This window comes from Rhinatrema bivittatum, chromosome 7, assembly GCF_901001135.1.
Source record: "Rhinatrema bivittatum chromosome 7, aRhiBiv1.1, whole genome shotgun sequence".
NCBI classification, from domain to species: Eukaryota; Metazoa; Chordata; class Amphibia; order Gymnophiona; family Rhinatrematidae; genus Rhinatrema; species Rhinatrema bivittatum.
Window position 1 is genome coordinate 213,341,429 of NC_042621.1, and position 24,070 is coordinate 213,365,498.

At 42.4% G+C, this 24,070-nt stretch overlaps 1 protein-coding gene and 1 long non-coding RNA gene across 3 annotated transcripts in view; one reads left to right on the top strand and one right to left on the bottom strand.

Annotated features, from left to right (window-relative positions):
• The window catches only part of PRKG1 (protein kinase cGMP-dependent 1), a 2,212,673-nt gene that overhangs the window by 1,865,808 nt on the left and 322,795 nt on the right, over positions 1-24,070 (bottom strand). The gene's annotated exons all lie outside the window — the stretch shown is intronic.
• On the top strand, positions 3,115-4,068 carry LOC115095718. The gene is made up of 3 exons (XR_003857856.1): positions 3,115-3,176; positions 3,689-3,812; positions 4,050-4,068. It is a non-coding gene; the product is annotated as an uncharacterized LOC115095718 (long non-coding RNA).

Sequence of the window (24,070 nt, forward strand, 5' to 3'; positions counted from 1 at the left end):
TCAAGCCTTGTAACAGATTTTCTATTGGATTGAAGTTGGGGCTCTGACTTGCCCACACAGGACATTTACCTGTTTTTGCCTTAGCCACGCCAATGTTACTTTTGGTTGAGTGCTTTGGGTTGTCATGCTGAAAAGAGAACTTTCATTCCAGTTTCAACCTTCTTGCAGAGAGCAATATGTTTTCTATATTTGTCTCCATTCATTGTCCTTTCTATCCTGATGAGTGTGCCAGTCCCTGCTGATAAGAAAAATCCTTATAACATGATGATATCAATACCATGCTTTACACTAAGGATGGTGTTCTCCGATTAATGTGTTTTGTTGGGTTTGTGCAAAATGTAATGCTTTCCATTTAGACAAAAAACATTATTTTAGTTTCATCAGACCATAAAACTTTTGCCACAAGGTTACAGTATTTTCTAAGTGTTCCTCTGAATACTGCAAATGGGATTCAAAGTGAGCTTTCTTGAGTAATGCCTTCCTTCTTGCACCCTATCATACAGTTCAGAGTTGTGGAGCGCTTGGGATATTGTTGTCACATGCAGAACCAGTCTTTCAACCTGAAGCTTGTAGTTCTTTCAAAGTTGCCATTGGCCTCTTGGTTGCCTCCCTGATCAGTCTCCTTGTTTGGTCATCCAGTTTAGAGAGATGGCCTGAGCTAGGCACAGTTTTGGTAGTCCAAAAAAAAAAAAAGGAAAAATCTGTTCCTTTAAAATGTACATATTGTTAAATTGATAAATCAATACAAAATTTTAAAAAATTCAAAGAATATGTAACAAATGACAAAAAAAATGTTTTTTGCAAAAAGGTGTGAGAATGGTGAATTCATAAGCACAATACAAACAAATTTCTTGAATGCTAATCATGAAAAATTTGTAATCATTTCTCACTATGAAAAACATACTCCTGGTGAAAAGCAACAGCGATAACCCTTATACTTAAATTGAGCACTCTTATCACCAAATATACTGAAAAACAAAAATTCAGCAAAAAGGCAATAAACCAAAAAACATAGTCCACAAAACTTAAACACACTTAAACATGAAATTGTAAAAGCAACCCGTACAAGAGGACCTTGTTTCACCATGTCAGTGTCTTCTTCAGGGAGATATAGTTGGCAAATTTACCTTGAAATTCATAAAAACTTATCTCAAATGAATCTCACTAGATTATATGGGGATCTCACACAAAATGTAGGTTCCGTTCAATTAAAGTCCACTTTATGCTTTGTTGGGTGCAGGCGTAACTGACATTTTATCAACTTTAAACTACTAAAAAACAAATAATAAAAATTAAAAGAATAGGTCAAAAGACTAAACTTACAATAAACCTGAAAAATGAAAAAAATGTACCCATCAAGTAGCTTTATTCACAGCGGTGCACAGCTTCCAAGGGCTCCGACCCAACTGCCAAGGGAGAAAATACATATCTCTACCTATATATATATATATATATATATATATATATATATATCACCTGCAGGGTGTTACATGGCCATGAACAACCAACAAGCCTATGGCTAGAAAATATCATAGAAAAGCCTGCATTCAACATCTTAATTTAAATCAGCTGGACCTGGGAGGGTACCATGTGTTCCCGGCGGACCAGAATACAAGCTACATCTTGACTGCATTTCAATATAACCTGTTGAATGATAAAAAAAAAAAAAGTGATATCATCCAGAGCACTAGACTTCTGAGTGCGAATGCAACTCCTGTGTTCAGCTATTTGGAGACGGATCTGTCATTTGGTCTGCCCAATGTAAATCTTCGGACATGGGCATATTATGACATAAATAACCTGCTTAGAGTCACAATCAATATAATTTGGTAACCTTTAATAAAAATTCAACTGCAGATGATTAAACGTGTCCAGTTATAATATGTGAGGGCAAACCAAACATTTACCACATTTAAACTGACTGCAGTCTGTGGCACAAATAGCATCAGATGGTAAGGCTGCACATACAATTGATCCCTCAGATTGCTTCTCTGTTTAAAAACAAAAGCTGACGGTTCTGCAAAAATCTCATGAAATATCCCAATGTTTAAGAATAATCTGTTGTATAGCAGACAAATGTATAGAATAAGGAATCACACATACAGGACATGTCATGGGCGGTCTTTGCAGATTCAACAGTAAATTATTCTGATTGGCATACAAAGCTTGTTTAAATGCATGTTTGACAATTGAAAATGTATATCCATGCTGAAGAAATTGCTGAGCCATATCTGAAGCTTGAAATTTATATTCCTGTACTGTAGTGAAAAGATGTCACAGGCGAAGGAAATGACCCACGGGAATATTATTTCTCACTGTATGAGGGTGGAAACATGTATAGTGTAAAAAGAATACTTTGTTGGTTTCTTTTCAATGGAGGTAATCAAAGAAGTGTCTTGTACGCTGACCAGAATATCCAAAAAGGATATCTACCTTATAAATGGCCTGTGACCGACGGCCCGCAAATGCGCAGTAGAGCGCAGCTCTACTGCGCATGTGCGGGCAAGGACGTCGATCAGGAAAAAAAAAATGGCGGTGGGGCCGCAGGAGCGGGAGGAGAAGCAGCGGCGCCGCGCGCGCGCGGTGCCGCTGCTTCTCCTCCCCAGATCTGCCGGCAGATCTCGGGGGGGGGAGGGTGTCACTCCCGCGCCCCCCGAGATCTGCCGGCAGGAGCGGGAGGAGAAGCAGCGGCGCCGCGCGCGCGCGGTGCCGCTACTTCTCCTCCCCAGATCTGCCGGCAGATCTCGGGGGGGGGGGAGGGTGTCACTCCCGCGCCCCCCGAGATCTGCCGGCAGGAGCGGGAGGAGAAGCAGCGGCGCCGCGCGCGCGCGGTGCCGCTACTTCTCCTCCCCAGATCTGCCGGCAGATCTCGCGGGGGTCACTGCCGCGCGGCGGGAGTGACACCCCCCCGAGATCTGCCGGCAGATCTCGGGGGGGGGTGTCACTCCCGCGCCCCCCGAGATCTGCCGGCAGGAGCGGGAGGAGAAGCAGCGGCGCCGCGCGCGCGCGGTGCCGCTACTTCTCCTCCCCAGATCTGCCGGCAGATCTCGCGGGGGTCACTGCCGCGCGGCGGGAGTGACACCCCCCCCGAGATCTGCCGGCAGGAGCGGGAGGAGTCAATGGAGCCGGGTGAGGGTTGCGGGAAGTCGCGCTTACGGCGCCGGGAGGAAATGGAGGTGGGTGAAGGGAGGGACTGAGTGGGAGGGAGGGAGAGGGGGACTGAGTGAGTGGGAGGGAGAGGGGGGACTGAGTGGGAGGGAGTGAGGGAGAGGGGGGACTGAGTGAGGAGAGGGAGGGTGGAGAGGAGTGGGTGCGGGAGGGGGGTGGTGAAGAGTGAGGGGAGAGAGAATGAGGGGGAGGTGAGAGACAGAGGGATGTAGCCCGTTTTAACGGGCTTTACGGCTTGTATATATATATTGAGTATGGCTTTGAACTGTAAACTGTAAATGAGGATCAAGACTTTTGGTAGTACTGTAAATATTCCACTTATATAAGAATATAAGAATTGCCTACCAGAATAGTTCAAGGGTCCATTAAGCCCAGTATCCTCTGTCCAACAGTGGCCAATCTAGGTCACAAGTACCTGGCAGGATCCCAAACAATAGATATATCTCCATCTTACTAATCATCTTGACTGTGCTTCAAGGGATATTCAAGAGTTTTGCAATTTTCTTATATCCATCCCCAGATCTGTGCTTTTCCACAACCTTTTCCCAGCGTTCTGTTGACAGTTCCTTGGTACTCATTGATGAAATGCACTACCCAACAGAGAGAACCAGCATGAACTGCTGAATGTATCCTGTTTACCACAGGTGGGACCAAGTCACTTGGCACGGTCTTTTGAAGTCAATTACTGTAGTTATACCAGAGCTTTACATGTTTAGGATTGCTATGGAGGTATAAGGAGGGGTAGACACTTATTAAACGAAGCTATTTTTCATTGCTTTTATTTCTACTTCATTTTCTAAGCAATTCTGGCATCTATCTGTCATTTGGTAGGATTTGTGGATACATGGAACTGACAATGTTTTAATGCATTTTACTTCCAGGTTATAAGACAACAAAAGGTGAACATTTTAGAAGAGGGTATAGACTTTCTGTAGCCATTTTATGTCTTGTATGGATGTGTGTTGAGGGCAGGGCCGGTGGAAGCACTAGGCGAACCAGGCCTGGGCCTAGGGCGCCGAGTATTAGGGGGTGCCGCAAGCAGTGGTATCCCGAAGGGAGCCAATGCCCCCAGGCGCAGGGAGGCTCATGCGGCCGCGGTGGACCTCATCCCACTGGCGGCTCAGCAGCGACACATAGCACGCAGGCAGATCGGCAGGGCCGTGATGCTCACATCACCACAGCCCAAAGAAAAAGGTTGTGTTCAAGCCTGCATGTGCTCCACCTCCTTCCTGCCCACACGACCCTGGAAGAAAACATTGCCGTAGCCGCGCGGGAAGCAAGGAGGAGGAGCATCAGTGCGTGCAGAAGAGGAGCAGCATCAGCGCATGCAGAAGAGAAGTAGCCGCCGCGAATCCCAAGTCACAGCGGCACGAGACGAGGAAGAGGCCTGGTAGCAACCCGTGAACAGGAGGCCCAGAGGTGAGAGAGAGGCTGAGGGCCTGTAGAGTGTGTATGTGTGCGTGTATGAGATGAATTGAGAGACTGTGTGTGAGAGTGAGTTGAGAGACTGTGTGTGGGAGTGAGGACCTGAATGTTTGCAGAGATAGCATGTGAGAGCCTCTGTGTGTGTGTGAGAGAGACAGCATGTGACAGTGAGAGCCTGTGCTTGAGCAAGACAGCATGTGGGAGTGAGAGAGAGCCTGTGTGTGTGAGACTCAGACAGCATGTGCCAGTGAGAAACTGTGTGTATGAATGATTGTGTGAGAGAGAGCATGTGACAGTGAGAGCCTGTGTGTATGTGTGATAGAGAGAAATGCATGTGAGAATGAGAAACTGACTGTGTGTTTGAGGGAAGAAGATGAAGAGAAAAGAAATAGAAAAAAAGACAATATAAAAGGAATTGGCAAAAAAATAAGAAAGGGAAGGTGGAAAAAAAATAGCATGTGACCAACCAATTAGAAAACTAAGATCAGATAGCAAAGGTAAAAAAAAAAATTACTTTTTAGTGATTGGCACATGTAATCTTTGGGAATGTGCAAGAATAGCACTTTCTCTATGCGGATCTCACAATGTACGAGATCAGCATGGAGGAAGTGGAAGCCCACGGGGCCTGCACAGAGGAGGCAGCAGAATGGGCTTCAGTGTCAGTAGCAGCAATCGGCGCCTCCCCAATAGTCATGTGGCAGCAGTGACAGTGGCAGCAGAGGAATGAGAGAGGTTCCAAGGTTGCTGGCAAAAGAAAGAGAGGGGGGTCTGCCTTTAGTGTGTGCATGTGTATGAATGGGACTCTGCCTGGGGGTCTGTGTGTGTGAGAATGAATGTGTGCATGCCTGGGGGATGGGGAGGGAGTGGTGTGAAAATGAATGGGAGCCTGCCGGGGGGTCAGTGTGTGTGTGTGTGTGTGTGTGTGTGTGTGTGTGAGAGAGAGAGAATGACTGGGAGCTTGCCTGGATGTGTGAAACATAGAAACATAGAAATGACGGCAGAAGACCAAACGGCCCATCCAGTCTGCCCAGCAAGCCATGTTTTTTTTTTTCCTTTCCTCTCTCTCTCATACTTGTTACGCTTGGCTTCTAGTCTCTAGTTCTATTTCCCCTCCACCCCACCATCAATGTAGAGAGCAGCGCTGGAACTGCATCAAGTGAATATCTGGCTCAATTAGGGGTAGTAACCGCTGCAATAAGCAGGCCACACCCCTGCCCCTGTCCACCCAGACTATGCAATCCACATACAGATCCTCCCTTCCTCATTCCCCTGCCGTTGAAGCAGAGAGCTACGCTGGACATGCATTGAAAGTAAAGTATCTGCCCAGCTACACCTCGCTTCCCTGTGAATACAATTTTTTTTTCTTCCACATTACCTCTTGCCGTTGAAGCCCAGAGCAATGATGGAGTCACAACCGTGTGTATGTACACTGAACAAGGATATTATCTCCAGGTAGTAGCCCCCATTTCCGTGAGCCACACTAACAAACAAATATTGAACAAGCCTAGTAATTGGCAATACCTATAGCCTATGACCTCACCGGTAATTTTACATACTCTTACCCACCCCTGTTTTTTTTTTTTGTTTGGGAGATGGCAGCCCTCCATCCTTCCACTCCGTGAAGGTGGTATACCATTGGCATCCTGCTCCTTGAATGCCACGTCGTGTGTGTTTGATTGTGTGTATGTGAGGGAGCCAGTGAGTGTGAGAGCATGAGTGTGTATGAGAAAATCCAGGGGAGTAAGAGTTTGTGTGGGGGGGGGGGGGGTGGAGGGGGAGAGAGTGTCTTACAGCCTGAGAGTGTGTCAGTGTCTGTGAGAGCGAGAGGTTATGGTGGATATAAGAGCATGAATGTGTATGTATGTGACAGTGTATGTGTGAGAGAGAATGGACATGTGAGTATGTATGAGAGAGAGAGGATAACCTCCTAATCCTTGACAATATCAGGGTGACTGGAAATCAAGAGCTCCCACAGAAGGGGACAGCAGGGGCTTTTTAAAATCCTTATTAGTTTTAATTATTGGATGTTATTTGATATATGTGCTGTTTTGAAATATTTTATTGGTGTTTGGGAAATTGTAAAAAATGTATATGATTTGAATTAATAGAAATTCTATTTATCAGTATTTTTAAAATATTCTTTTATTATGGTTTTACTATTATAACTGATGCTTTATGTTTCTTGATTTTATTTATTTTATTTACTGGAATAAATGTCTGTCTGCTATCAACAATCTACTCACCAGCCTCAACTTGGTCCTAAACAAAAACAAAACCGAAATCCTCATTATAGCACCGGAAAACTATACCCCCCCTTCACATTCTAACACTAATCAACATCCGGACACCACCGGGCACTTCATCACGCAACAAGTTAAAGACCTGGGAGTCATCATAGACAGCAGACTCAATCTCAACAAATTCGTCAACAACACAACAAAAGAATGTTTCTTTAAACTTCAAACATTAAAGAAACTTAAACCACTCCTCCTATACAGGGACTTCCGCATGGTCTTACAAGCCATCATACTCCCAAAATTAGACTACTGTAACTCTCTCCTCCTAGGCCTACCAGCATGCACCACCAAACCACTTCAGATGGTCCTGAACGCCTCAGCAAGAATTCTCTCAAATGCCAAGAAAAGAGATCATATCACCCCAATCCTCCACTACCTCCACTGGCTTCCAATCAAATACAGGATCCAATTCAAGTCTCTAACGATGATACATAAGGCCTTATACAACATCGTGCCTCTCAACTTAACATTTCAAATTCAACTACACACATCCGTAAAACCTACCAGAAGCGCTTATCAGAACAGACTAATCACACAACCGGCGAAATCCGCTCTAAGGAAACGTGCACTGTCGACAGCGGGCCCTTCACTTTGGAACTCCCTCCCTCCAGACCTGCGTCTGGAACCATGCCACACTACATTTAAAAAGAAACTTAAGACTTGGTTGTTCAAACTAGCTTTCCCCTAGAACCAAGAACAGGAAAAAAGTCTTTTCACTCCCACAATGATATTTTTCAGATCTATCTTATTCTTCCTTATTCAATTAGAGATTCATATATTCATGCTGTTTACATACAGTCTACATACATATACTCATGTGGACTTACATATCTCCATGTTATTTATTGATTTATTAACCGCATGTTTATTAACGGTTTAATAGTATTTACTATTTGCTTACTTCTATTAATTTGTTTCAAAGTAAAAACTTGTTTACTTCGTTTGTTTCAATGTAAAAACTTGTTTACGTCTTTTGCTCAATGTAAAACTTCGTTGTTTAATCCTGTTCTATGTAATCCGCTAAATGTAGCGATTGTTACTGTTCTATGTAAACCGGGGTGATATGTATATTATACAGGAACCTCCGGTATATAAATTATTTAAATAAATAAATAAATAAATAAATAAATTTGTTTTATGAGGAATGGTGGTTCTGTTTTTCCATTGTTAATATACAGAGCCTGGCTTCTTGGATTTTCCATTTCAGTTTTTGTCTAATTTGTGCTCCTTTATTTTGTATTCTGTGTTTGGTGAGGGTCTGTCTCTGCGCTGTGTGTGTGACCATGATGAGAGATTCTGCTAGCATGTAGTGTCTGTATAGGGATCTATAGCAATCGGGTTTGTTTTGTTTCCTCAGTAGGTGGTGTATTGGTATTCTAGGACCCAGTGTAATATTTATCCTTGCTTTTTCACAGGTAGGGTTATTGTTGGAGTCCTTGGTGTTATTACTGTTATGTTACGATGGGATTGCAGTATAGATTTTGAGTGTCTTTTTTGCTGGGTTTTGTGTTAGTTCACAATGTGCCTGGCAGTGGAAGGTGTTTGTGCTGCTGTTACTGTGTGGTGACACCAGAATTTGAAAATATATTTTACTATGATGAGCTGTAAGGGAAACATCCAAGCTCCATTGTTTGGGGGAATTTCAGTGGATGCATAGAGTTACAGAACTGGAGGTGCAGGATTTATATTGACATTCTGTCCCTTCCTATATATTCCAGACTTCACTCTCGTAGCCATATAGAATTAGTTGAATGAGGCTATCAAATAATTTTATAGTGTGAAACTGGCCAGCTTTTTAAAATTACGCAGAAGACCCTTTGGACTTTTTTATTAACACATTTTTTTTTTGTAATCAATTTTAAAGCAGGATCCATACAATAGAGGTGGGTGTGATGAAGAAATGTCATTTTGGCTCCCCCCCCCCCCCCCCCCCAAAAAAAATTCTTCTGTCTAGAGATGCCACTGATTTTCTGTGACCTTAAGCATTAGTACAAGAAGGATAAAGGGGGGATGCTGGAGAGGCACACAAATGCATTAGCCCTGTATGAGAGTTGTTATTGGTCATGGGGAAGATTTGTTTTGCATTACTTTTTTGATTCTGTTTTTGAATTTGCCTTCTTAGTTCGCCGTAGATGCCCTGTCCATTGTTAGATGCCCTGTCCATTGTTAGAATGGTTTTAGTTAATAGGAAAGGTTATTATGGTAGATGAACAGCAGGCTAGCACTTCAGGTGCACACAAAGGGGGCGCACAAAGGGACAAGCTCCTCTGTTGCCCTCCTTTGTGTACTTCAAGGGCGCGCACCCACCGGAGACCCTTGGTACGCCACTGGGTGCGAACCAAATGGGGCCGCAAGCGGCGGCAAAGAGGAGTGGAGATTTGGCGGGCCGCGAGCAGTGCCCAACCTGCTCGCGACCCAGAAAACCACAGTCGGTGGGAGTGATCGAGAACGATGTAGGAGTTGGGGCTGAGACTGGGGGGGGAGCACAAGGGAGAAGGCTCGCCTAGGGCGCTTAATTCCCCTGCACCGGCCCTGGTTGAGGGGGCCCAAAACATTAACATACATTGGGGTCCACATGATCATTACTCTGCCACTGGAAGAAAGTGGTGCCCTGGGGGTTGAGGGGGGGCCCTCTTCCAATGTCGTGGCTCATAGGGGATCTTCTTCCCTTCAATGTCGTGGCCAGCAGGCCTGAGATTGGGGAATCTCCCTTTCATGATGTGACCTGCTGGCAATCCCCTTCTAATGATGAGGTTGGGCAGAAGTATATTTGTGCCACTGCTAAATTGACAATAGTGTCAGCAGCAATATGGCACCCTGGGCAACCACGCTTCTCTTCCGATGGGCTTGGCCAGTGGTTATCAACCAATTTAAAAAGGCAAGTAAACAGTTCAGGGTTCAGGGGCCACCTTGACATTCAATGTGAGACGTATGAACAGAACAGTGGTCTCTTGTGAAGATTTGATGGCCTTCGGAGTGAGAAAACTCACTCCAAGAGGAGATTTGGGCAATGTTCTCTCCACCTAGCTTGATGTTACCCAGGTAGAGAGTTGAGAGAACATTGCCCAAATCTCCTCTTTGGGTGAGATTCCTCACTCCGAAGGCCATCAAATCTTCACAAGAGACCACTGTTCTGTTCGTACATCTCACATTGAATGTCAAGGTGGCCCCTAACCCCCTACACTAATACCTAAACCTCACCTCGAGTTACTAGGTGGGCCTATCATAGGGATACAAATATCTGTCTAGGGAGTGGACACTATGACTAATCTCTCTCTCTCTCTCTCTCCCCCCCCTCCCTCCCCCTCTGGGAGCTTTAAATCTACTCAAACAGGCCTTTCAGGAAACATCACAAAATGCAATAAAACCTTACCACCCAGTAATGCAAGCTATCACACAGCTTAACACTATTAAAAAAGATGTAGTTAAAATCAGCATTAAGTCTGTGCAATAGCATTTTGCAGACTGGCAATCCCCGCCCCTAACTCCTCCTCTTTTTCAAATTTGCATCGGACCATACAATATGGTGCTATCGCATGTATTAAAGACATTTTTGCATGCGTTAAGAGCCTATTGCATGCGTTAATGGGGCTTTTCGCATGCGATAAGCCCTTAACGCATGCGAAAACACCTTAGCGCATTTTAATAAATGACCCCCTTAGTGTGGTAACATTCATGCTTCTAAACATTGTTGATGAGTTGAAATGTATGACTAGCTTTAATAGAATTTCCCATTTTGGGGCACTGCCTTTGTTTAAGTAGGCTTGTTGTTTGTGAATTCTAACAATTCTATGTTAAACCTAACCAAGCACAAACCTTTTGTGTTATATTCTAGAACAGAGGTATTCAATTCCAGTTCTCGAGGGCTGCAATTTGTTCTGGTTTCCAGGACTCTCTAATAAATACAGTCAAGGCAGTATGTGAGCTTTATCTCATGCTTATTCATTAGGGCTACCCACAGCTCTCATGCATTGAAAATGGACACCCCTGTTCTAGAATCTCTGTGTCCTAGGTCAAAGGTTTTAGATAAATAATTTATTTTGTAAAGCAACTACTAATTTGAGGCTTAAATCTCTTTTTTCCATCACCTGACTTCCAACTGGAAAGACTTGCAATCAGCTTTCACTAACTTTACTTTCCACACTGCTCCATGAATCAACTAGGAAGTCGGTCCTTCAGCTCACATTCAGGCTAATTCAGTATGGTATGCTCGGCCGAGCGCACCTTTAGCCCCAGTTTGGTCGTGCGTTTTCGACATGCTATTTTTACCCCTTATAAAGTAAGGGGTAATACTGTGTGGAAAACGCAAGGCTAATCCCTCCAAAACTAATAGCGCCCGCAACATGCAAATGCATGTTGATGGGCCTATTAGTTATTCCCGCGCGATATAGAAAGCAAAATGTGCAGTGAAGCTGCACATTTTACTTTCAGAAATTAACGCCAGCCCATAGGCAGAAGTTAATTTCGGCAGGCACAGGGAAAGTGTATAGAAAAGCAGAAAAAACTGCTTTTCTGTACACCTTCCGACTTAATATCATGCGATATTAAGTCGGAGGCCCCAAAAATAAAAAAAAATTTAAAAACTAAAAAAAACAATTTAAAAATCTGCCCGCGGCCCACGGGTTGGAAAATGGATGCTCAATTTTGCCGGCATCCTTTTCCGAACCCGTGGCTGACAGCAGGTTCGACAACAGACGCCAGTAAAATTAAGCATCGGCTGTCAAACCCGGTGACAGCCGCCGCTTCTGTCAAAAAGGAGGTGCTAGGGACGCGCTAATGTCCCTAGCGCCTCCTTTTTACTGCGGGCCCTCATTTGCATAACTGTCCTTCCTGACTCGTGCGCCCAGGAGAGTGTCCTGGGAGCGCGTCGGGAGAGCGGGCACTCGCCCACTCTCCCGCGCTGTTTACTGTATCGGCCCGAATATGATTACCCTCATCTTCAATCTAACATGAATGTCCAAAGTGCATTCATGAACCTATATGTAATCCATGGCACAGCATCATATATATGTACAATTCCACAAAAGAAGCCCTGGACAAATTAATATCAAATGGCCCGTCTTTCTTTGTTCTGCATATTCAAATGTATTCTGTACAGCAGGAAAAATAACTAGTATATTCCTTATATTACAAAAATAAAAATACCCAAAGGGCAGAGACAAATTTTCTTATGAGGAAAATTTGCTACACAAACTTCTGCCAAAAGAAGGAGCAGGATGGCCCTTTGAAAAGATATTCTTAGCAGCAGAAACCTTTTAATAACAGAACTTCTCTATGAAATTATTTATACTGAACTACTTTACTCTCAGAAACACAGTAATATTACTCACAAACTGGGGAATACCTCAGGAAGGTGGAGGAGGAAGTGCAAGCCTTCCACATTGGATAACAATTTAAGAGATTGAAGAAGCTCAACCTGGCTAGACCATACTACATGTGAGTGCTCCTTAGCCTTCCAATTCAGAATCTAAGGTGTCGAAGTACTGCCAATATTAACTAATAGGATATCTAGGTAGCAAAGAGTGTATTTTGCCATTTTCCCAGTAATACATTTCCCGTCAGTATTCTTTCAACAAACAAAGCAAAACTTTCAAGCATAAAATCAGAAAGACCACCTATTTTCGTAGGAAGTTCTAAAACACGGCCTAATAAAATCTATGCACTTTAAAACCGTATTTCTCCAGGTTCCTGAAGGAAAACCTAGTAATGATGACTCGTGCATAATACAAAATTTAATTTAAAAGACTACACTGAGGAGACTATTTACCAAAATGTATTAATGCATTTTGCTAGCAAGTAAGCTCCATTGAGATTAATGGGGTCTATTTACTGAAAACATGACTTAGCTCGTTAGCATTCATTGGTTAACAAATCCCCTTCTATGCAAGACTTTTTACCTTGTAGAAGGCTAATGTAGTTATGCATGCAATGGAAGATATGAAGGCAGTTTCAGTGTGGCAGTCTCTCATCAAACCTTCCCTTAGCACTGAACCAACCTATCATCCAGCTGGTTTTGACCTGCCAGGGCCCTGCCAGGACCTGCCAGGGCCCTGTCTTGTATGAAAACATTTTTCATACAAGACAGGGCCCTTGTGTAGCTAATTTTTTCAAATGGGGTCAGGCTAAGGATCCTAATTGTATCCCATTGTAAACAAGTGTCCAATGTCTCATTTCAGTGATGGTGTACTGGCATTACACTTTTTTGATGACAATGCTATTAAGTGGCTCATGCTAGAAGAAAAAGAAAAGAAATAATTGTTGGCACTGTGAATGTGCATACAAAGCAAAGATTGTCCCTTCATATCCATAAAGAGGTCAGCAAAAGTAAAACTTCTATGTCATAATATACTTTTATTTATTTATTTTCGGTGCTTTTATATACCGAGGTTTAGCAATTAGCCTTCACCCCGGTTTACAGTAGAACAACTTATTACATCGAAACCAGGACATGGAAACAATGAGAGGTAGAGAATACATCGAACTGTTAACAGAGAAAAAAAGCATAGAACAAAAATCGTAATTGCTTGAACAGGGTTGCGACGTGTTTAGCTTAAACTTTGCATTGCAAGAAAGCACAGGGGAAGTGGGTTCATAGAGAACGAAAAGAACGAGGTATGAAATACAAAACTCTAGTGTAACTTATTTAGTTCATCCGGGGAGGGAAGTTCTAGTGTAGGGGTTAAAACATTTAGCCGATGCCGTCTCTGAACGTTTGGCTAAATAACCAGGTTTTCAGTTCTTTTTTGAAGGATTTGCAGTCTGATATCGATCTAAGGTATTGGGGTAAGGTGTTCCATAAGAATGGTCCAGCAATTGAGAAGGCTCTGTTTCTTGTACTCGTGAGTTTCGCTGTTGGGAGTGAAGGTATGTCGAGAAATAGTTTGCTTGCCGATCTGGTGTGACGTTGAGGTCTTTGTTGATGTATCATGTTGCTGAGTGTGTTGTTCTCCGTTTTGTATAAGGCGTTGTGCACTATAGTTAGTGTCTTGAATTCGATCCGTTGCTTGATTGGGAGCCAGTGAAGACTTTTTAGCACAGAGGTGATGTGTTCCGACTTTTTTTTGCCTGTAAGGATTCTGGCAGCGGCATTTTGTAGCAGCTGGAGTGGTTTTAGTGTAGATTTGGGAAGACCTAATAAAATCGAGTTGCAGTAGTCAGTGCTATTGAAAATTAGTGATTGAAGGACTGTGCGGAATTCCTGATGGTGGAGAAGTGGCTTGAGATTTTTCAGGACGTGCAGTTTATAGAATCCTTCTTTGGTTTTGGTAGCGATGGTCTTTTTTAGGTTGAGATCTTTATCAATCCAGATGCCGAGGTTCTTTGTATCATTTTTTATCGGGATGTTAATGTTGTCAATTGTTAGGAAGAGTGTGTTGATGGTAAGATCTGTAAGATTTCTTCCTATGAGGATGCATTCCGTTTTAGACATGTTTAGGCATAGTTTCAGATTGTTTAGCGTGTTACTAATTGAGGTTAGGTGGTTTGCTGCAGTGGAGAGAGCTTCTTCTAGTGTGTTGGAGATTGGGATGATGAACTGGATGTCATCGGCGTATATATAGTAAGAAATTCCGAGGCTTGAGATGAGGTGGCAAAGAGGGAGAAGATATATGTTGAAGAGGGTTGCAGATAGGGGGGGACCCTTGAGGTACACCGGTCTCAAGAGGAAAGGGGTTAGATGAATTAATAGTACAAGTTCATATACAGTATGAACTTGTATTTTAATTACTAATGCTATATTAAAACTGAAGTATTTATTGTTTGTAATCAGGGCTGATGCAAGGGTATTAGGCTCCTAGGCGAACCTTACAACCTTGCAACATCCCTCCCCCCCCCAAAATCAGGGCCTCGCCATACACAATTAAAATTATGCATTTATAGCAAGTATTACATGAAAGAACATTCTGAGGTTACCAAAAATAACTTACAACAACCTGTATATTCTATTTACATGCACTACTGTGATGCCAATCAGAAAACCCTGCAAAAAATCACTTGGAATCCACATAGTATCAGATCTATTGTAATGCATGTTGGGTGTGGACTTGGCCCTCAGAAAGCCATGGATAAATTGAATTCCAATTCCAATATAGTGAACTCCCATACCAAAATAGCAACTGCCAGTATTCAAACAATAACAACCCTATCTATGAAAAGGCATCACTGCAAATATTACACCAGGCCCCAAAACACCAATAAACCTCCTATTAGGAAAATGGAGCAAGCCAAGCCTCTATAGATCCCTACAGAGAAACTATACACTAGTGGAATTTCTCACTTGGTTCCATATATAGAACACAGACAGACCCCACTGATTACAAAATAAACAGACCATAAATAGAAATGTGCAGACAAAAACTGAACTGTAAACTACAGCAAGCCAGACTCTGAATGCAGTGCAACAATGGAAAAACAAAATCACCGTTCCTCATAAAACATAAAATAATAAAATCAAGAAATATCATATTAGTAAAGCCATATTAATAAAAGGAATAAATATTTCAAAACAGCTGACGAATAGAATAGCCTCCAATAATTAAAAATGCACATAAAATATTTAACAATTTCCCAAACACCAATAAAATATTTCAAAACAGCAGATATATCAAGCATCCAATAAATAAACTAAGTATTTAAAAAAAAAAAAAAAAAAACTCCACTGTCTAAACCTGGGAAATACTAATTTCCAGTCACTCTGAGATTGTCATGGATTAGAGGGTTGGGAAGGAGGGACACACAGACTTTCTGCACTTTCTCTCACCTACACACACTCTCCAACACACACACACACACGCACTCACACTGTCTTTCTCTCCCACATATGCACACACATGCCTGCTTTCTCTCCCACAAACACACACACACACACACACACACACACACACACTCTCTCTCATACACACATGTAATCTCCCACAAACACACATTTTTCCCCCACCCTCTCTCTGTCCCATACATTCACATACACACATTCTCTATCATAAACACACACACATGCTCTCTTTCTCCTAGACAAACACATGCATGCTCCCTCTTTTTCTCCCACATGCTCACAGATACACATAAGCTCACTCTCTCTCATACTCACACACATACCCGCTCTCTCTCTCCCCTATATACACATGCTCTCTCACAATATACACATATGCTGTCTCTCTCTCCCACATGCACACACACAGGCACACATGCTCTCTCGCTCACATACACACATGCATGCTCTTGCTCATATATTTTCTTTCATTTGCACATGCCCTCTCACATATATCTCACACATACACATACATTAAATCTATCTCTCTCAGCAGTAGCAGCCTCCTACTTGGGCCCCCCTCTTCTCTCTCCTGTTTGTAGGGAAGACATTGCTCCTCATCCTCTCTTCAGCCTTGCGGGCTCAGCCAAAATCGCTCCAGCTCCTCCTTTAGGCTGTACATGCTTGTTGACTCCAGCTTCTTTCTTCTGGCTCCATGGGTCCAATTGTCGATGCCTCTTGCTTTTTCCAGTGGCAGCGATTGGCCTTGTGGGGCTGGAGGAAAGCAGTCTTCGGGAGGCAGAGCAGCATCGGAAAGCATGAAATTGGCCTGTGCCCCCACATGTCCTTTTTGGGCTTGCAAATAAACTTACCAACGAGCCATCTATATCTAACAAGAAGAGAGGGATTCCCTCTGGCACCATCACCTGAATTGACTTCAACGATCACTTAAAGTCCAAGGTATCTGACCTGCTAGTTAGCTTCCAGACAGTGTCTCCTTGGCACACCAATTCCCCAGATCCCTCCATGGCTTTATGATCTAATTTTAGCAACACCTGTCTTTGAAATCACTCAGATCATTGCCAAATTGAACCCTTCATTCTGTCCTCTAAATATCTGTAGTGTGCCTACCCTGAAGATCTCTAGAGACTTAATTGCCCGAGCTCTCACTACTCTTGTTAATCTTTCATTGTCAGTACTGTTAATAGTCAATTTTTTGTCAAAATGAGGACCACCTGGACTGATACAGGAGCTCATTTGGTATCTGTTTGAAAGCCATCAAGCAATGGTTGCAGCACAATAAAATTTCTCTAAATGTTGGAAAAACAGAGTTCCTAGTTATCCAGTGCTCTAATAGAGTTAATGAGCCTCCCAACATAATCTTGTACAACCTTAATTTTCCTATCTCATCACATGCCAAAAGTTTTGGTGTTTGGATTGACTTCAAGCTGTCATTTAACCATTACATAAAGACTGTGATTAGAAGTGGCTTTTTTAAACTTAGAGTCCTCCATGGCCTGAAGAATCTATTAGAACCAGATGATTTTAAGTTACTTGTTCAAGCATCAGTGCTGCCTACCTTGGATTATTGTAATATAATCTATTTTGGGCTCCAGATTCAGCCTTAAAACCCCTTCAATTATTTCTCAATTCGACAGCTCAGCTGGTCAGTGGTACCAAGCGCACTGGCCACATCACATCGACCCTCCATCATCTTCAATGGTTACCCATTTGCTTCAGGGTTCAATCCAAGATATTGCTTCTCATCCATAAACTCACTAGCATTTTTTTCTTTGCCTTGGATCAATTTTCTGCTATGGATATATCAATCTATTAGGAAACTCAGAGCACAAGAAAGGGGTCTTCTTGAAGTGCCTACAGTACGAGACTATTAGTAACAAGGGACTGTGCTTTTTTGGTGGTTATGCCTACACCATGTGGAATACCATATCTGCAGCCTTGAGTCTAATGGAGTATGCTAAAACATTTAAAACAGCATAAATATCTTTTTGGATGAATCAAGCATTCATATAAAGCTATGCCCTAACTCTAAGATCTTAGCTCGCAAGTTGGACTTTGGGCAATAATTGTGCTTGTATTTTGTCTGCTGAGTTATGTTGTGTTTTAATTAATGGTATTTTATTATGTATGTTCATTTTGTAAATCACTCAGGGCTTGTGTGTGTGAGTGATTAAGAAATTTTAATAAATACAAATACAAATACATGTCACTTGTTTAATTTGGCTTTAATTCAAGTTAGCTGCTTGCCTGCTCTCTCCTGCCTGCCAGCTGTTTCAGAGGCACTGTTGATATCTTTTTTTCTGCTGGGGTGGTAAGCACTTCCACTGTAGATGAAACAAATGCAAAGCAGCTCAGATCTGCTGCTCATTGTTGACAGCCTATGCATCCCTGCATTCCAGCCCAGCCTGTGATATTCGTCCAAGCCTAACCTGCCTCAACTTTCTTTTTCCAGCCTAGCCTTAACCAGCCCCGGACTTTCATTTTGTCCTGCCATGTAAATCCTTCTCCTTGCACCCCAATTCTGCGCTCAGATTGTCTTCTAGATTCAACCTAGCCTGAACATTGACCATTCTTGCCTGCCACCTGCCACTGACCTTATCCAGGACATTGACCATACTTGCCTGCCAACTGCCATTGACCCTAACCTGGACATTGACCCTCTTTGCCTGCAGTCTGCCTCTGACCTTAGCCCGACTCTGGACCTACACTCCCACTGTTCTCTAAGAGACTCCCACCTGCCAGCCCCTGGAACCTGAGGGCTCAACCCAAGGGGAAAGGGGTTGGTATAGGTGAGGCTCCAGACTCATCTTTTCCCTGCATAGTTACACCAACTGTCAGTAGTGACCTAAGGGACCCTCCCTGTAGGTTGAATCAACCTTTCCACAGCAACAAGGATCCACGAATCTTACAGATTGCTGAGGCCATGGACCTTACAGCCTTGTTCGCACTCCAGGCCTAGCTCAATGGCTCCAAGAATAGCAAGAAGTGCTGAACCAGGCAACTCTCGTTCTAGAGAAATTCACACATTGCATGGATACCGTGACCCCTGCAGCAGCTTCATCTCCAGTGGCTCCGCTTCTGGCAGCTTAATCTTCTAGTAGCTCCATCTCCTCCTCAAGACCAGTGCCTCAACTCCTAGCACCTCCTTGCTACATGGGAGACCACAAGGAATGCCATGGATTCATTAATTTGTGCCACATACACTTTGAGATGTAATCCAGTCTCTTCCCTACAGATCGGTATAAAGTGACCCACATTTTTCCTTGCTCAGTGGCATGGCATTAACCTGGGCCTTTCCCCCATGGAAATCTAGGATCTTGTGTTCCAGAGCCTTCCTGGCTTCCTACAGCAGTTTTGGCTAGTCTTTGAGGAACCTGGCCAGACATCCTCCATACCTACTGACTTACTCCAGATCCACCAAGGTGCTAGAACTCTAGTGGAATATGCCATCACATTCTGCACTCTAGCCTCCAAGTTGAATTGGGGAGATGTCAGTCTTACAGCCATATTTTGGTAGGGACTGTCAGGCAGAATTAAGGATGAAGTGACTGACCAAGATGTCCTCATGTCACTGGATGCCCTGATCTCCTTGGCTGGTTGAGTCGATTGGTCATTCCAGGTCTTCGGAAGAACCCATGTAACTGGGCAGACTCAAGCTCTCCCCAGAGGAAAAGCTTCATAGAAAGCAACTGGGTCTCTGCTTATATTGTGCAGGTCATGGGCCTTGGTTTCCCACTGTTTGGAGAAGCATGAAACTGGTTATGATCTCTATTTCCACTGAGCAAGACCAGCTTTTCACAGAGGCATTCCAAGACTCTGGAGCTGGAAAAAACTTTATCGACCAAGCCCTAGCCCACCAGCATAGAGTACCAATGATTACCTTGGATCAACACATGAACACTTTCTCCATTTATGGGGAACTTCTCCCTGGCCAACTCATAGAGATCACAACCCCTTTGTCTCTTCGCACTGGTCTCTTCCACTTGGAGATCATTTTCTTTCATGTGATCCCTCAAGCCGTTAATCCAATCATCTTGGGGATGTTCTAGCTCCAGTGACACCAATCTATAATTGATTGGAACTCTTTGGAGTTGGCACGTTGGGGTCCTGCCTGTGTTACCACCTGTCTGTCTACTATTCAACCTCTACCCATGTTGATGGTGGCCACAAGTATGCCAGGCTTGCCACCCCAGTATGCTCCTGATGATGATTTCTCGAAGCAACAGGTCAAAACCCTGCCCTCGCATCAATCTCCTCCCTTGTACTGCCATGAGGAAGAGTCTATCTGTTATCTCCTCCTTAAACTGAGGTCATGAGAACCTGGCAAAGGGCTTTATCCAGGCATCCTCATCTTCCACTTGTGTGGGCTTCTTCGAAGCTAAGAAAAATTGATCTCTTACACCCTGTATTAATTACACGGGCCTCAACACAATCACAAAAAAAAAAAAACTGCTACCCATTGCCCCTCATCTTGGAGCTTTTTGACCATCTACAATGAGCCAAAATTTTCACTAAGTTCGATCTAAGAGGAGCATATAATCTCATTCACATCAAGCAAGGGGACAAGTGGAAAACAACATTCAATACTCGAGTCAGGCGCTATGAATATTTCATCATGCTGTTCACACTCTGCAACATTCCTCCAGTTTTTGAAAATATGGTAAATGACATTTTTCAGGACTTTCTCTTTTCCTGTGTTCTGGTTTAACTGGACAACATTCTTGTCTGTTCGCAATCTTTTGCTTCACACTGAGAACATATCAAAAAGTACTCCAATGACTTTGAGACCATCATCTCTACGCTAAACTTGAAAAATGTTTCTTTGAACAAGAACAACTCCTCTTCCTGGGCTACATCATTTCTCAGACTGGTTTCCTTATGGACCCCACAAAGCAAAAGGACATCCTTGACTGGCCCCAGCTGGTTGGCCTCCATGCCTTGCAACATTTCCTAGGATTCATTAACTATTACTGTCAGTTTATTCCTGGGTTTTCCATCCTCACAGCACCTCTCACTGCCCTGACCAGAAAAGGCGCTGACACTTGGAATTGGTCCACAGAAACCATCAAAGTCTTCCAGGCTCTTAAACACACCTTCTCACAAGGAGCTTGACTTCATCATCCAGATCCTGATCGTACCTAGAGGTAGATTGCCACTACCCTTGAGGGGAGGGCTGTCTTCAGTCAACATAGCAATGAATGGACTCTTCTGCCATGTTTGTTTTTTCCAGGAAGTTTCCCTGGCCAAAATAAATAACACGATTAAGGATCACAAATTCCTGGCAGTAAAACTGGCACTGGAAGAGTGGTGACACCTCCTGGAGGGAGTCAAGCCTCACAATCTACACAGATTATAAAAATCTGGAATACCTTCAACAAGCCCAACACCTTAATCCCAGACAGGATCGTTGGTCCCTCTTCTTCTACCAATTCAATTTTGAACTTTGCTATCGACCAGCAGAAGTTATCTATGACAAATAGCAAGTTATTCAACATTTTGGAATTGATTTTTGATTGAGAATTAAATAAATATATGGCTTCTGAAGAAGCAGGACATATGAAACATTGGCCATTGTCGAGAAGACTAGATGTTGTCAAGGTTTCATATGACTGTCAGAGCAATAATAACCTGTTAAAAATTTTAAAATATTTAAAAATTTTGAAAAAATTGAAAAGTTAAACTGCAAATAATTGAGTTGTCCAGATGGCCTTTTAAGGATATAAGGCACATCGTCAGGCTTGCTGATGTGGTTTTATTCAATAAATAAAAATCAAATATATTCATAATATTATATATATAAAAAAAAAATTTTGATTAGCGGTATTATGAGTAATTAATATTGGGGATTCCTTTTTTGGATTTCGTTATAGAATATTGCACCAGATATGGGAGCTATGCATCAACTGGATGTGCTGCAAAATCCATCTGCATCCTGATGCTCATTCCCCTACTGCCAGCCTCTGCCTCAGCCATATCTCACCAGTGTGCTGTGAGGGAGAGATAAAAGTGCATAGCTTTCATGCTGGATCATCAGAATCATGACTGGATCTACCTCTGGGCTTATTCTCCTTATATAGTCTAATCTGAAATGTCCTTCTTTATTCCTTTATATCTTCCAGATTTTTTTCCCTCCTTAAATCAATTTTCCACAATTCAATACTTCTTTAAGCATAACTGACCACAGACATGCATTTTTATCCACAAACCAAATAGTACCCTCCCATTTGACATGGAGAGATTATTAAATTGATCATATTTATTTATTTATGTATTTATTTATTTATTTGGGGTTTTTCTATACCGACCTTCGTTGTTGGACATCAAATCAGTTTACAGGCAACATAGTGTCAGCAACAGTGCTTTACAGTGTAACAAATAACTATTTTTACATAATAACTTAACTATAATATCATTTTAACAGTTTAAAGCAACATTGAGTTAGCAACCATGCTTTGCAGCGTAATCAGTCTAACAAATTCTTACAGTATAACTATAATGACAGTTTGATAGTTTGCCCTCAGTTATGGGATGTACGTTTGTTTGAAGGAATGGGCAAACAATAATGAATGTGCCCGTATTCATTTCATTTGTGGCCCCTTGAAACAAATGGAGGGGTCCCATAAATAAAAAGAATATTCTGTCTCATTTGTTTATGCTTTCCATTCATTTCTATGGCTGTGCACTGCAGAGAAAAAAACAACTGTTAACTATAGCAACAGCTCTTGTTTGTGCAACCTCAGAACCAAGGTAGGTCAAAGTTGGCAAGCATACTAGCTAGAGGACATATCATGGTACATTAACTTTTAAAACAGTCTATAGCTGTTCTCTGGATCAAGTAACACTGTTGACCTCCCACTGTAAAGTTCAAGCATGTGCAAGAAGCAGTCTGTATTTCCTCTCTAGCTTTTCACAGAAGACATGCTAAGAGAAGATCTCTGAGAGTTTTTAAAAAGCTGCTGCTTTTTTTTATTTTTCTTTTGCCAGGGTAGAAGGCATTGATCTAGTGATTATTTTGTCTCTATCTAGACACCAGTGAGGTGAGCAGTGCATGCTAAATAATTGAAGTGAATAGTCTTATCAGGCTGCCAATCTTTTTTGTCTGTTAATATTTAACAGTTATTTTGTGTGGGGAGTCAGTCAGCACTAGTGCATACAGCACAGCACACAAAGCTTTGGCAGAGGCAGCAAAAAAAAAAAAAAGGCAGTCCTGCACCTAAATTCAAGAGGAACCTTTTTTAGGTCCAGAATGGCAGACAAGAAAGGCAGCTCAACTCAGAAGAAATTTAAATTTGGAGAACATGATCTACCCACCCTCACTGAGATTTCATTTACTTTCTTCTCCCTTATCCCCATCTTAATATTGAGTACCTGATTATAATCCACTTTGAAGTGGTTGAAAGGCAGAATATAAGTAAAATAAAATAAAAATTAATAGTAACACTTCAGTTGGTAGGTTATGTCAGGCATCTGATGCTCTCCCAGTAAATGTTAACTATGTCCTCATATTTCTTCAGATCCTCTCTCCTGATTTCATACCATGACCCCCTGAAGCCTTTCAAATATCCAAATCTTTCTATCATTTTCCTCCTGTTCTGTCTTTCTGTCAGAGTGTATATTTTGAATTATCTGTGAGATATTGTGTTACAGACCCTTTATTATTTTAGCAGCCCAGCTCTGAACTTTTCCCATCCTCTCAATGTCCTTACAAAGGTTAGGCATCCAGAAATGAGCACAATACTGAAGGCAGAGTTTTGCTAGTAACCTACACAAAGGAAATATTACCTCCTTTTCACTGCTGATGATACATTTGTTTATTTACTTGAGCATACTCTGTTATATTAGACTGACTGGCACCAATTCAGGTCATCCAAAATATTTGCAGGTCTCTTTTCTGTTTAGCAGTTACCATTTATTGTCCTCCCAGTTGATAAATAGCTAATGGATGCTTGTGCCCATGATGCATGATTTTATGCATTTTTTCTTTAAGCACAGCTTGCACATTCTTGACCATTCCTCCAGTTTTTTCAAGTCCCCTTTCAGTTTTTCATCCCTGCCAATGTCTACTCTTGCAAGCGAACAAGCAAATTTCCCTCAAGTCCTCTGCAAAGATACTAATAAAAATACTAAAAAAAACCAAAAATACATTTAGCCACGCACTGAACTCTGAGGGACCTCTCTTGTCACTTTACCTTCACTAGCGTGGACTTGACAGGCTACCTTTGATTTCTGTTGCTTGCCTTTGTTTCTTACCCAGTTAACTTTCCATCCTGCTCTAATACTGCTTATTTTATTTACCAGTATTTTGTGAGGAATAATGTCAAAGCCTATATGAAGTTGAGATAGTCAACATCCACCACACCTCCTGATCCATTACTTTTTCTCATCTTATCAAAGAACTCAATCGAGTTTGTTT